At 44.5% G+C, this 11,858-nt stretch overlaps 1 long non-coding RNA gene across 1 annotated transcript; it reads right to left on the bottom strand.

The window, feature by feature from the left end:
• Positions 1 to 5,826: 5,826 nt before the first annotated feature.
• LOC116970610 lies at positions 5,827 to 9,131 on the bottom strand. The gene is made up of 3 exons (XR_004411237.1): positions 8,996 to 9,131; positions 6,595 to 6,600; positions 5,827 to 5,836 (listed from the first exon to the last, which is right to left on the bottom strand). It is a non-coding gene; the product is annotated as an uncharacterized LOC116970610 (long non-coding RNA).
• Between the last annotated feature and the right edge of the window lie 2,727 nt (positions 9,132 to 11,858).

The following is an 11,858-nucleotide window of genomic DNA, read 5'->3' as shown; positions in this document are numbered from 1 at the left end:
ATGCTTTAACTTGCTTGTTTCTTGTAGTCCTACTGCTTTTTCACCTCTACACCCACTGGAGAACCATATTAGAATTCTGACTGAAACAGACTTGATCATCCAGATAGACACCAAATGCTAGCGCAACTCAGCGGGACAGGCAGCATCTCTGGAGAGAAGGAATGGGTGATGTTTCGGGTCGAGACCCTTCTTCAGACTAGGGGAAAGGGAAACGAGAAGTATAGACGGAGTTGTAGAGATATAGAACAAATAAATGAAAGATATGCAAAATAAGTAACAATGGTGAAGGAAACAAGTCATTGTCAGCTGTTTGCTAGGTGAGAATGAGAAGCTGGTGCAACGTGGGTGGGGCAGGGATGGAGAGAGAGGGAATGCAGAGGTTACTTGAAGTTAATGAAAACAATATTCATACCACTGGGTTGTATGCTGTCCAAGCGAAATATGAGATGGTGTTCCTCCAATTTGCGTTTAGCCTCACCCTGACAATGGAGGAGGCCTAGGACAGAAAGATCAGTGTGGGAATGGGAAGGGGAATTAAAGTGTTTAGCAACCGGAAGATCAGGTAGGTTCAGGCCGGCTGATGGAAGGTGTTCAGTGACGATCGCCCAGTCTACGTTTGGTCTCACCAATGTATAAGAGTCCACATTTTGAACAACGGATACCATAGATGAGGTTGGGTGGAGGTGGAAGTTAACCTCTGCTTAACCTGAAAGGACTGTCGGGAACCCTGGACAGTCGATGGAGGAGGTATAGGGACAGGTGTTGCATCTCCTGCGGTTGCAGGGGAAAGTACCTGGGTCATCCAGAGGTCAGAATAGCCGGTCAATGCATCGTGCTATTTATGAGCCAATATGCCTGACAGCATATCTGAGTGAAGGAACAATAATATTAATATTATAAACTGTTTATGTAACAAAGATCATGTCTTTGAGACCTTTAAGACAGCATCGTGCTCTGGCCTTTGGTCTAACGCCTGCACTCTCAGTCAGTTGCCTCACTTTCACTAGCCATCAAAGCCAGGATCCCACTCAATCATCTCACCCTATCTTCTGCCATCCCTGCCTGAACCGCTTAATGTTTTCACCTTCTACCACCCACCACCCCCCACCCCACCCCCACTCTCTTCTCCTTTCTATCAGCCTCACAGCTCACTTCACTCCCTCATTGGCAATTATGCCTTCAGTACCCTCAACTCCAGAATTTTTATTCTAAACCATTCCACCTCTTAACATTTTCCTAATGTCATCCCACATTCACTTTTGTATTTTACCAACAGTTCTGTGAAATATTTTGGGATAGCTTACTACATTTGAGATGAATTCAAAATGTTATATAGAACAGTACAGCACAGTAACAGGCCCTTCAGCTCACAATGTCTGTGATGGACATGATGCCAAGATAAACAAATATAATCTCTCTGCACAGGATCCATACTCACCCATTCACTACATATATATATGCATATGCCTATCGAAAAGCTTAAATGCCACTACCGTATCTGCCTCCACCACCACCAGTGCACTCCAGGCACTCACCACGCATAGTTAACAAAGCATCCAAAATCATCAGCACTCCCCTTCCATCAATAGAATCACTCCATCACAAACGGTCCGTGTCAAGGGTGAAGAAAATCATCTCTGATCCCTCCCACCCAGCTCACCACATCTTCCACCTGCTGCCATCAGGAAGGCGCTACAGCTCACTGCCTGCCAAGACATCTCGATTTAAAAACAGTTTTTACCCACACGCAATCCGAATTCTGAACACACTATGATAACAGCACATATCCTCCCCATGCATGTACTGTATATTGTATGATGTTGTGTTTTATGTTATGTTTGACGGGAATCAGCCTACCTTGTAACATCCTGTACTGAACCTGAATTCCACCAGCTTGACTGTGTGGTCATTAAATAATCTAAAATAATCTAATTTGTCCTGCACATCTCCTTGGAACTTTACTCATCGCGGGACTTGGACTCAGCACTCATCTCTGCAACTGGATCCTCGACTTCCTGACCAACAGACCCCAATCAGTGAGGATGGGGAACAAATCACCCTCGACAATAATCCTCAACACTGGTGCTCCACAAGGATGCGTTCTCAGCCCCCTTCTTTATTCCTTGTACACCAACTGTTGTGCACCCAGGTACAAAATCTAATTCAATTTACAAATTTGCAAACGACACCACCATTGTGCGTCGGATATCAAATAATTATGAGATGAAGTAATAATAATGAGTAAAGAATAACAATGAAATAATAATGAGTACAGGAAGGAGATTGCAAACCTTGTGACCATGTGACCTCGTGATGAGATAACAAAGTTTCTCTTAACGTCAGCAAGACAAAGGAGATGGTGATCGACTTCAGGAAGTGAAGCGGTACACGTACCCCAGTTTGCATTGACGGCGCCAAAGTAAAGATGGATGAAAGTTTCCCTAAGAGTAAATATCACCAACAACTTGTCCTGGATCACCCATATTGAAGCAGTGGACAAGAAAGCACACCGACACCTCTACTTCCTTAGAAGGTTTAGGAAGTTTGGTATATCCCCAACAACTCTCGCTAACGTCAACAGATGCGATGAAGAAAACATTTTATCGGGATGCAACACAGCATGGTTTGGGAACACCTCCATCCAAGACCACAAGAAATTGCAGAGAATTGTGGATGCAGCCCAGACCATCACACAAACCAACCTCCCTTCCATTTACACCTCAGGCTGCCTCGGCAAGGCCAGCAGCATAATCCAGGATGAGTCACACCCCGGCCACTCCCTCTTCTCCCTTCTCCCATCGGGCAAAAAGGTTCAAAGGTTCAAAGGTTGATTTATTGTCACATACACCTAGATGTAGTGAAATTATTTTTGCCAATGCAGCACATTAAGTATGGAAGTGTGAAAACGCACACTCCGGATTCAGGGACAGCTTCTTCCCAGCTGTTATAAGGCAACTGAAATATCCTACAAACAACTAGAGAGCAGTCTTGAACTAATATCCACCTCATTGGAGACCCTCGGACTAACTTTGATCGGTCTTTACTGGCTTTATCTTGCATTAAATGTTATTCAAGATATTCCCCTAATCATGTATTGTCTTTCTGCTGACTGGTTAGCATGCACCAAAAGCTTTTCACTGTCCCTCGGTACATGTGACAATAAACTAATGACTATCCTCTTACCTTCTCATCTTTGGCATTTCCACCGTGGGGAAAAAGTTTTGACTGTCGACTGTATTTCGGCCTCTCAAAATGTTATCTAGGTCTATCAGACCTCCCCTCAAACTCCAGCTTTCTGGAGAAAACTATCCACGTTTTTCTAACCTCCTCGCAGCTAATATTCTATAATCCTAGGGGTTTTTTTCTGGTAATTGTGTTCCAGTTGCCAGTAAAACCATTCTAAGGCCTTGTGCTACTTAATGATGTTTCATATCTGCTAGAGTTAAAGCGCTGTAATGTTGTTGTAATGTTTAGAGATACAGGCATCTCCATCTTCACTTTGTTCCCACACTTCAGGATCTTTGGCTTGTTTGTTTAATTGAAACTCTGTTCCTACCAACTTTGGAGGGTAAAAAACAACTACAATTTTAATTGCAATTTTAATTCAACCCCATTATAATTGTAGAATATCATCACAGGGTTACATCTTCCTCGTGCATTCTTGTCAAGAGTAGTTTATTGGCAGAAATGTAACCAGAGTTATCTGAGCCCAGCAATCTGACCCAAATGGCAACACATAAAGGATGCTTAAAATTGTGTTCATTGGTAGCAAATGTCACTTGGTCGCCAGATTCTTCGTGATTAATGCTTTATGTCGACATTGAAGAATTCCTGATTGGTACAGTTTGTGTCTTATTCGCCGGAGTCAACGTTAAGTGAGTGAGTTAACCAACATCAATTAATCTTCGCGGTAGATTAACCTGCAAAGATGTTGAACTGAACTGGGATTATAAGATTATCACTAACATTTGTATTGATAGCTCAAACAGGCTTCACAATCGCAAGACCAATGATAGAAAGACATAATTGTGTCACCCTTTTAGTGATTACTGTCATCACCCGTCAGTTATTCAGCTATCTGTTGATTTTGTTCCACTGTTCTGTTTATAATGATACATTTTGTGTTCTCTGGCCTTTCACGCCATTCTTTATGGTAATATTAAATACATCTGATACTTGAGTCTCAGTGTTGTTTTGATTTTTTTAAATATTTTTATTAGAAGTAGTGTACAATAATATAAGACATGAATAACATATTACATTTCATGTACAACTTATTTTAAATTTAATAGTAAAAAAGAAGAGTAAGAAAAGCAAGAGATAGAGAGAGAGAGAATAAGGCCATATAGCCCGAAAGAGAAATAAAGGTAGAAACATAGAAACATAGAAACATAGAAATTAGGTGCAGGAGTAGGACATTCGGCCCTTCGGGCCTGCACCGCCATTCAATATGATCATGGCTGATCATCCAACTCAGTATCCTGTACCTGCCTTCTCTCCATACCCCCTGATCCCTTTAGCCACAAGGGCCACATCTAACTCCCTCTTAAATATAGCCAATGAACCGGCCTCAACTACCTTCTGTGGCAGAGAATTCCAGAGATTCACCACTCTCTGTGTGAAAAATGTTTTTCTCATCTCGGTCCTAAAAGATTTCCCCCTTATCCTTAAACTGTGATCCCTTGTTCTGGACTTCCCCAACATCGGGAACAATCTTCCTGCATCTAGCCTGTCCAACCCCTTAAGAACCTCCTCCGCCTAGTGGAGTTGGTCCTCACCCTCAACAACTTTACGTTTGACTCCTCCCATTTCCTCCAAATGCAAGGCGGAGCTATGGGCACGCGCATGGGCCCCAGCTACGCCTGCCTCTTTGTCGGGTACATTGAACAATCCTTGTTCAATACGTACCAGGGCCCCATCCCCGACCTCTACCTCCGTTACACTGACGACTGCTTTGGGGCCACCTCCTGCACCCACACACAACTGACTGACTTCATCCACTTCACCACCAACTTCCATCCGGCACTCCAATACACCTGGACCATTTCCAACACTTCCCTACCATTCCTTGACCTCACCATCTCCATCGCAGGGGACAGACTTCTGACCGACATACACTACAAACCCATTGACTGACATGGCTATCTGGACTACACGTCTTCCCACCCTGCCCCCTGTAAAGACTCCATCCCCTACTCCCAATTCCTCCGCCTATGCCGCATCTGTTCCCAGGTTGAGACGTTCCACACCAGGGCATCGGAAATGTCCTTGCTCTTCAGGGAACGGGGATTCCCCTCCTCCACCATAGATGAGGCTCGCACCAGGGTCTCTTCCATACCCCGCAACACTGCTCTCTCTCCCCATCCCCGCACTCGCAACAAGGGCAAAGTCCCCCTAGTCCTCACCTTTCACCCCACCAGCCGGAAAATACAACAAATAATCCTCCGCCATTTCCGCCACCTCCAACGTGACCCCACCACTCGCCACATCTTCCCATCTCCCCCCATGTCTGCCTTCCGCAAAGACCGCTCCCTCCGCAACTCCCTTGTCAATTCTTCCCTTTCCTCCCGTACCACCCCCTCCCCGGGCACTTTCCGTTGCAACCGCAAGAAATGCAACACCTGTCCCTTCACCTCCCCCCTCGACTCCATTCAAGGACCCAAGCAGTCGTTCCAGGTGCGACAAAGGTTCATCTGTATCTCCTCCAACCTCATCTACTGCATCCGCTGCTCTAGATGTCAGCTGATTTACATCGGTGAGACTAAGCGGAGGTTGGGCGATCGTTTCGCCGAACACCTCCGCTCAGTCCGCAATAACCTACCTGAACTCCCGGTGGCTCAGCACTTCAACTCCCCCTCCCATTCCCAATCCGACCCCTCTGTCCTGGGTCTCCTCCATTGCCAGAGTGAGCAACACCGGAAATTGGAGGAACAGCACCTCATATTCCGCCTGGGTTGCTTGCGTCCGGATGGCATGAACATTGAATTCTCCCAATTTTGCTAGCCCTAGCTGTCTCCTCCCCTTCCTTAACCCTCGAGCTGTCTCCTCCCATCCCCCCGCCCTCGGGCTCCTCCTCCTCCCTTTTTACTTCCTTCTCCCCCCTACCCCCCATCAGTCTGAAGAAGGGTTTCGGCCACCTATTTCCTTCGCTCCATAGATGCTGCTGCACCCGCTGAGTTTCTCCAGCATTTTTGTGTACCTTCGATCTTCCAGCATCTGCAGTTCCTTCTTGAATCCTTAAGAATTTTGTAAGTTTCTATAAGATCCCCCCTCAATCTTCTAAATTCTAGCGAGTACAAGCCGAGTCTATCCCGTCTTTCTTCATATGAAAGTCCTGACATCCCAGGAATCAGTCTGGTGAACCTTCTCTTCACTCCCTCTATGGCAAGAATGTCTTTTCTCAGATTAGGAGACCAAAACTGTACGCAATACTCCAGGTGTGGTCTCACCAAGACCCTGTACAACTGCAGTAGAACCTCCCTGCTCATATACTCATGTGAAGTGATGTGAAATAAGAAAAAAAAAGAATAGCGAAGAAAAAAAGAGAAGAAAAGAAGAGAAATTGAAAGGGATATACCTACTTCGTATCCTTACCCACCCCTCACCCGGTTCTGAAACAATTAATTTCTAAGGTTGTGTTGCACCACATGCTTGTACTAAGTCGATAAAGGGAGACCAAATCTTTAAGAATTGGTCTGATTTGCCTAATAGGATGAATTTCATATCTTCGAGATGTAACATTTCCGACAAGAGTCCCAGTATTGTTTAATGAGACAGTGCCAAATTGACCTAAGCCTCCAATGCCTCAGAATTCAACTGCAAAATGCTTATTTTTCAATACTCTGCAACAGAATCGATGACTTCTTTGAGTGAGACGCAGTCAGACTATTCCAGGTCATTTCACTTCACCAAAAAATTCAGCCAGGTATTTCATGTTATGTGATACCCTTGTAAACTGCCACAGTAGGGCTGCAAGTGATGTTGCCATTCCCCATAAAATACTTTGTTTGAAGCATTAGAGGTAAATTTCAGCCACATTGTCCTGAGAGCACCTTTCGCTGTTCACAACAAGCAGTTTTAAGAGTGGGTGATAGTTTAAAAAGCTGACTTCCTAGTGAAGGCCAATATTTTTTTATTTTTAAGCTTATGCTTAACCTTTTGCTCCAACGTCACAAAAACCAAAAGAGACTACAGAATCAAGATGTTTAAGAAGGTAATGCAGATGCTGGAAAATCGAAGGTACACAAAAATGCTGGAGAAACTCAGCGGGTGCAGCAGCATCTATGGAGCGAAGGAAATAGGCAACGTTTCGGTCCAAAATTCTTAAGGGGTTGGACAGGCTAGATGCAGGAAGATTGCTCCCGATGTTGGGGAAGTCCAGGACAAGGGGTCACAGCTTAAGGATAAGGGGGAAATCCTTTAAAACCGAGATGAGAAGAACTTTTTTCACACAGAGAGTGGTGAATCTCTGGAACTCCCTGCCACAGAGGGTAGTCGAGGCCAGTTCATTGGCTATATTTAAGAGGGAGTTAGATGTGGCCCTTGTGGCTAAGGGGATCAGAGGGTATGGAGAGAAGGCAGGTACGGGATACTGAGTTGGATGATCAGCCATGATCATATTGAATGGCGGTGCGGGCTCGAAGGGCCGAATGGCCTACTCCTGCACCTAATTTCTATGTTTCTATGTTTCTATGTTTCATACACCCACCACCATTTGTGTGAAAAGGTTACCCCTCTGAATCCTATTAACTCTTTTCCCCTTCACTTTAAACCTATGTCCTCTGGTCCTCGATTCACCTGCTCTGGGTAAGAGACTCTGTACATCTCTAACCGATATATTCCTCTCATAATCTTACACACCTCTATAAGCTCAGATATAAGATCTATAATATCATGTAAGGTATGTGTTATCAATACGAGTGATGTAGTACACAGATATTTAACTCTAATCCATTAATTCATGCAGATTATAAATGGCAATGTTATCAAAGGATAGTAAGTATTGATTGTTTTAATAGGATCATTGTAGGCTTATTCCCCCTGGAGGAGTGTGCCAAAGGTAAACTCGTTTTATTTGCCCACTTTGTAATTAGATGTGTTAAGATATCTCTGTCTTGTGATGCAATTCCCTTCATTCCTCATTCACGCCACACACAATAAAACCTTCAATAATGTATGGGTAATCTATGATCCTCTCACCCGTTACCCACTTTAGTTGCTATGATGTCAATTCCAGTTCTAGTGAGGTTAGCTGCCTGTTTCCCATATATTTTTATAATCTTCATGTCAGGTCATCCCAAGCAATCCCATTATTTCACATAAATCCATTGACTCCCACAATTACCTGGACTATACCTGCTACCACCCTGCCTCTTTCAAAGATGCCATTCCCTACTCTCAATGTCTCTGTTTCTGCTGTACCTTCTCTCAAGATGAAGCTTCCCATTCTTGGACATCTGCGATGTCCACTTTCTTCAGTAAACGAGGTTTACCCCTACTGTCATAGATTAGCCCTCACTCGCGTCTCCTCTGTGTCCCGTAGTTTTGCTCTCTCTTCTGCTCCACCTAAATGGAACAAGGATAAAGTTCCCCTGGAAGACCACCAGCCACCGCATCCAACACATAATTCTCCATCACTTCTACCACCTTCAATGTATATAATCCAATTCCCACCCTTCTCCATTTTCTACAGAGACTGCTCCCTCCGTAAATCCTTGGTGCACTCATCCGTTCCCAACCGAATCGTCCACTCCAAATCGTCTACTTATGCAAGAGATGCAATACGTGCCTCTGTACAACCTTCTTCGCATCCATCCAGGGACCCCAGCAGTTCTTCCAGGTGAGACAGAGGTTTACATGCACCTCCTCTAACCTTATCTACAGCATCGGGTGAACTTGATGTGGCCCCTTTACATCGGCAAGACCACGTGCGACCATTTCGCTGAACACTTGTTCTCGGTCTGCCAAGGCCTGCTAGAACTATCAGATGTGAAACATTTTAACTCCATTCCCAGTCCCATACTGATGTTTCTGTCCTTTGCCTCCACCATTGCCAGAGTGAGGCTGTGCACAAACTGGAGGAATAGCATCTCATATTCCGCATGGATAGCTTACGACCAAATGGTATGAACATTGACATTTGCTAATTTTGGTTAACAAACTGACAATGACCTCCCACCTTCTACCCCCCCCCCCCCCCTTTATTTCCCCCTCTCTTCTCTGTGCCCCATCTGGAAGCACACCCATTTCTCCCTTTCCCCCTCCCCCATCTCCCTACACCTCGGGTGCTCACCCTGGCCTCACATTTCACACCTCTTCTATCCCTAGATCCTTATCTCACACTTTTTGTCTTTGCATCCCCAGCTTTCCTCCCCCCTTCTACTGTATCCACCTATCACTTGCCAAGCTTGGTTCTGAAACTATCTCTCTTCCAGCTTTCTCCCCCCACTGCAATCAGTTTGAAGAAGGATCCTGAACCAGAAACGTTGTCCATCCATGTTCTCCAGAGATGTTGTCTGACCCGCTGTGTCACTCCAGCATGTTGGGTCTTATTTTGTAAACCAGCTACTGCGGTTCCTTTTGTCTCCATTATATCCAGTAATGGCTTTAGTTCGGTAACATCTCTTTAAGGACTTCAGTTTTAGTCTCTGGCTGGTAAGTTCAGACCTTGCACTGTATTCAAATGTATGGGAGCTTAACTTGCAAAATCAAGGCATGTGAAGTGCAACACACATGCACTTGTTTCCTGGTCGAACATATGCACCAAATCAGTCCCCATTAACCCCACATGAAATTGTTGGTTTTCTGCATCTCAGGAGCAGTTTGTTAAGTACAGTTTCTAGTCCTGTGCCTTCAGGTAAACTAAATGGAGTACATCATGGAATAGAGGTCCATTTCCTTGAATGAGATGGGTAATCTGGTTATTGGATACATCAGTGAAAAAAATGAATGCATGGAAAACTGGTTAACTGAAAACACCCACTTGGACAGATTCAACGTCTTTCACTCTCTGGTAGCATGGAGGAAGATTTATTTCCAAATTGATCTTGCGCCCAGTCACATCTTCTCCTCTTCTGCCCTTTCCGCATTTAGCAGGGTCTGGTCACATCCTGATACCCTGGTCCACTGCTCCGAGCACATTCAGCTCTCCACACCATATCTGCCTCCATCCTCACGCCTGGCAGTGCATTCCAGGCACCCACCACTCTCTGTAAAAACAACTTGCTCACGCATCTCCTTTAAACTTTGCCTCTCTCACCTTAAAGATACAGTATGCCCGCAAGCCTTTGAGATTTGCACCCTAGGAAAAAATACCCTATCTATGCCTCTCATAGTTTTATGTACTTCTGACAGCAACCCCCCCCCCCCCCCCAGCCTCTGTTGCTAAGAGTACAATAAATTTAATATTAGATTTAACATTAATATTGGACAAGTACATCGGATTTCCATTCACCAAGGACCTGGACGTTGTAACGAAGAGCCAACCTAAATGCTGAAAATCCAAAATGCCAAAATATGCTTTTTTGATGGTTCAGATAGAATTTTTTCCACTATGTTTTCCCATGTTTCCGAAGGACAGCACTTTGTCTAGGGCAATGCAAATTATTCATCTGGCAAGGTATTTTTCCCCAACAGATTTGGTACAGGGCAGCACGGTGGCACAGCTGTAGAGTTGCTGCCTTACAGCACTTGCAGCACTGGAGACCCGAGACAACAGGTGCTGTCTGTAGGGAGTTTGTACATTCTCCCCGTGACCACGTGGTTTTTCTCTGAGATCCTCCCACACTCCAAAGACGGACAGGTTTGTAGGTTAGTGGGCTAAGTATAAGTGTAGATTTAGAACAATTAAATTCTTACTTGCAGCAGCACATCAGAATATATAAACATACTAGACTAAGTGGGACCCGTTGGGTCCCAGCATCACACGGGAGGGCTGGTCCCCCAACACAATATTCCACCTCTCCACCAATTCCAATATTCAGGAGAGAGAATCTCAACATTTTTTAAACACTAATAACTCTTTTATTTTTCATCCATGGGAAAAATCCTCTTGCCCTGCGCAGCGGAGGGGGACTGTGTAAGTTGGCCAAAAATCACAGCTGTAAGTGGCAGCGTTTTTTCTAAAATCAATACTCAGAACAACAGGAAGTGGTCAAAATCAGACTTTTAGTAATATAGATATATGAACTGTAAACAATATAATAAACAAGAAGAAATTTAGTGTGTGTATATACACACTTACCCACTTATACATATAAGTATATTATATATTTCTGTGTGTACACACACGCACACATACCTACATATAAAAAACAAACAAACAATAATAGTGCGAATATCAAAGGGTTCAAAGGTCAGTTTATTGTCACGTGTACCAATTAAGGTACAGTGAAACTCGATTTACCATACACCCATACTAAAAAGAACAATAAGACACACAACGACATAAAAGTTAACATAAACATCCACCACAGCGGATTCCCCACGTTCCTCACTGTGATGAAGTTTAAACTTCTTCACTCTTTATTCTCCCGCGGAAGGGGCAATCGAAGCTCCCACAGCCGGCGATCGAAGTGCCCACGAAGCTCTCGCTATCGGGGTGGTCGAAACTTCTGAGGCCTGGAGCTCCCGAAGTCGGTCCCTAACCAAGGGACTGCAAGCACCACAATGTTAAGTCCGCAAGTTCCCGCGTATATCTGCTCCCAAATAACTGTTAAATATAACAATAATAGTCTATGTTCAGAACTTATTTGTAGGTTGTTGTGTTTAATAGCCTGATGGCTGTAGGGAACAAGCTGTCCCTGAACCTGGATATTACTTTTTTCAGGCTCCTGTACCTTCTCCCCACTGGCAGGGGT

This window comes from Amblyraja radiata, chromosome 1 (assembly GCF_010909765.2).
Source record: "Amblyraja radiata isolate CabotCenter1 chromosome 1, sAmbRad1.1.pri, whole genome shotgun sequence".
Classification (NCBI taxonomy): Eukaryota; Metazoa; Chordata; class Chondrichthyes; order Rajiformes; family Rajidae; genus Amblyraja; species Amblyraja radiata.
Note: the sequence above shows the minus strand (reverse complement) of the source record. Positions and strands in the feature narration are given on the sequence as shown.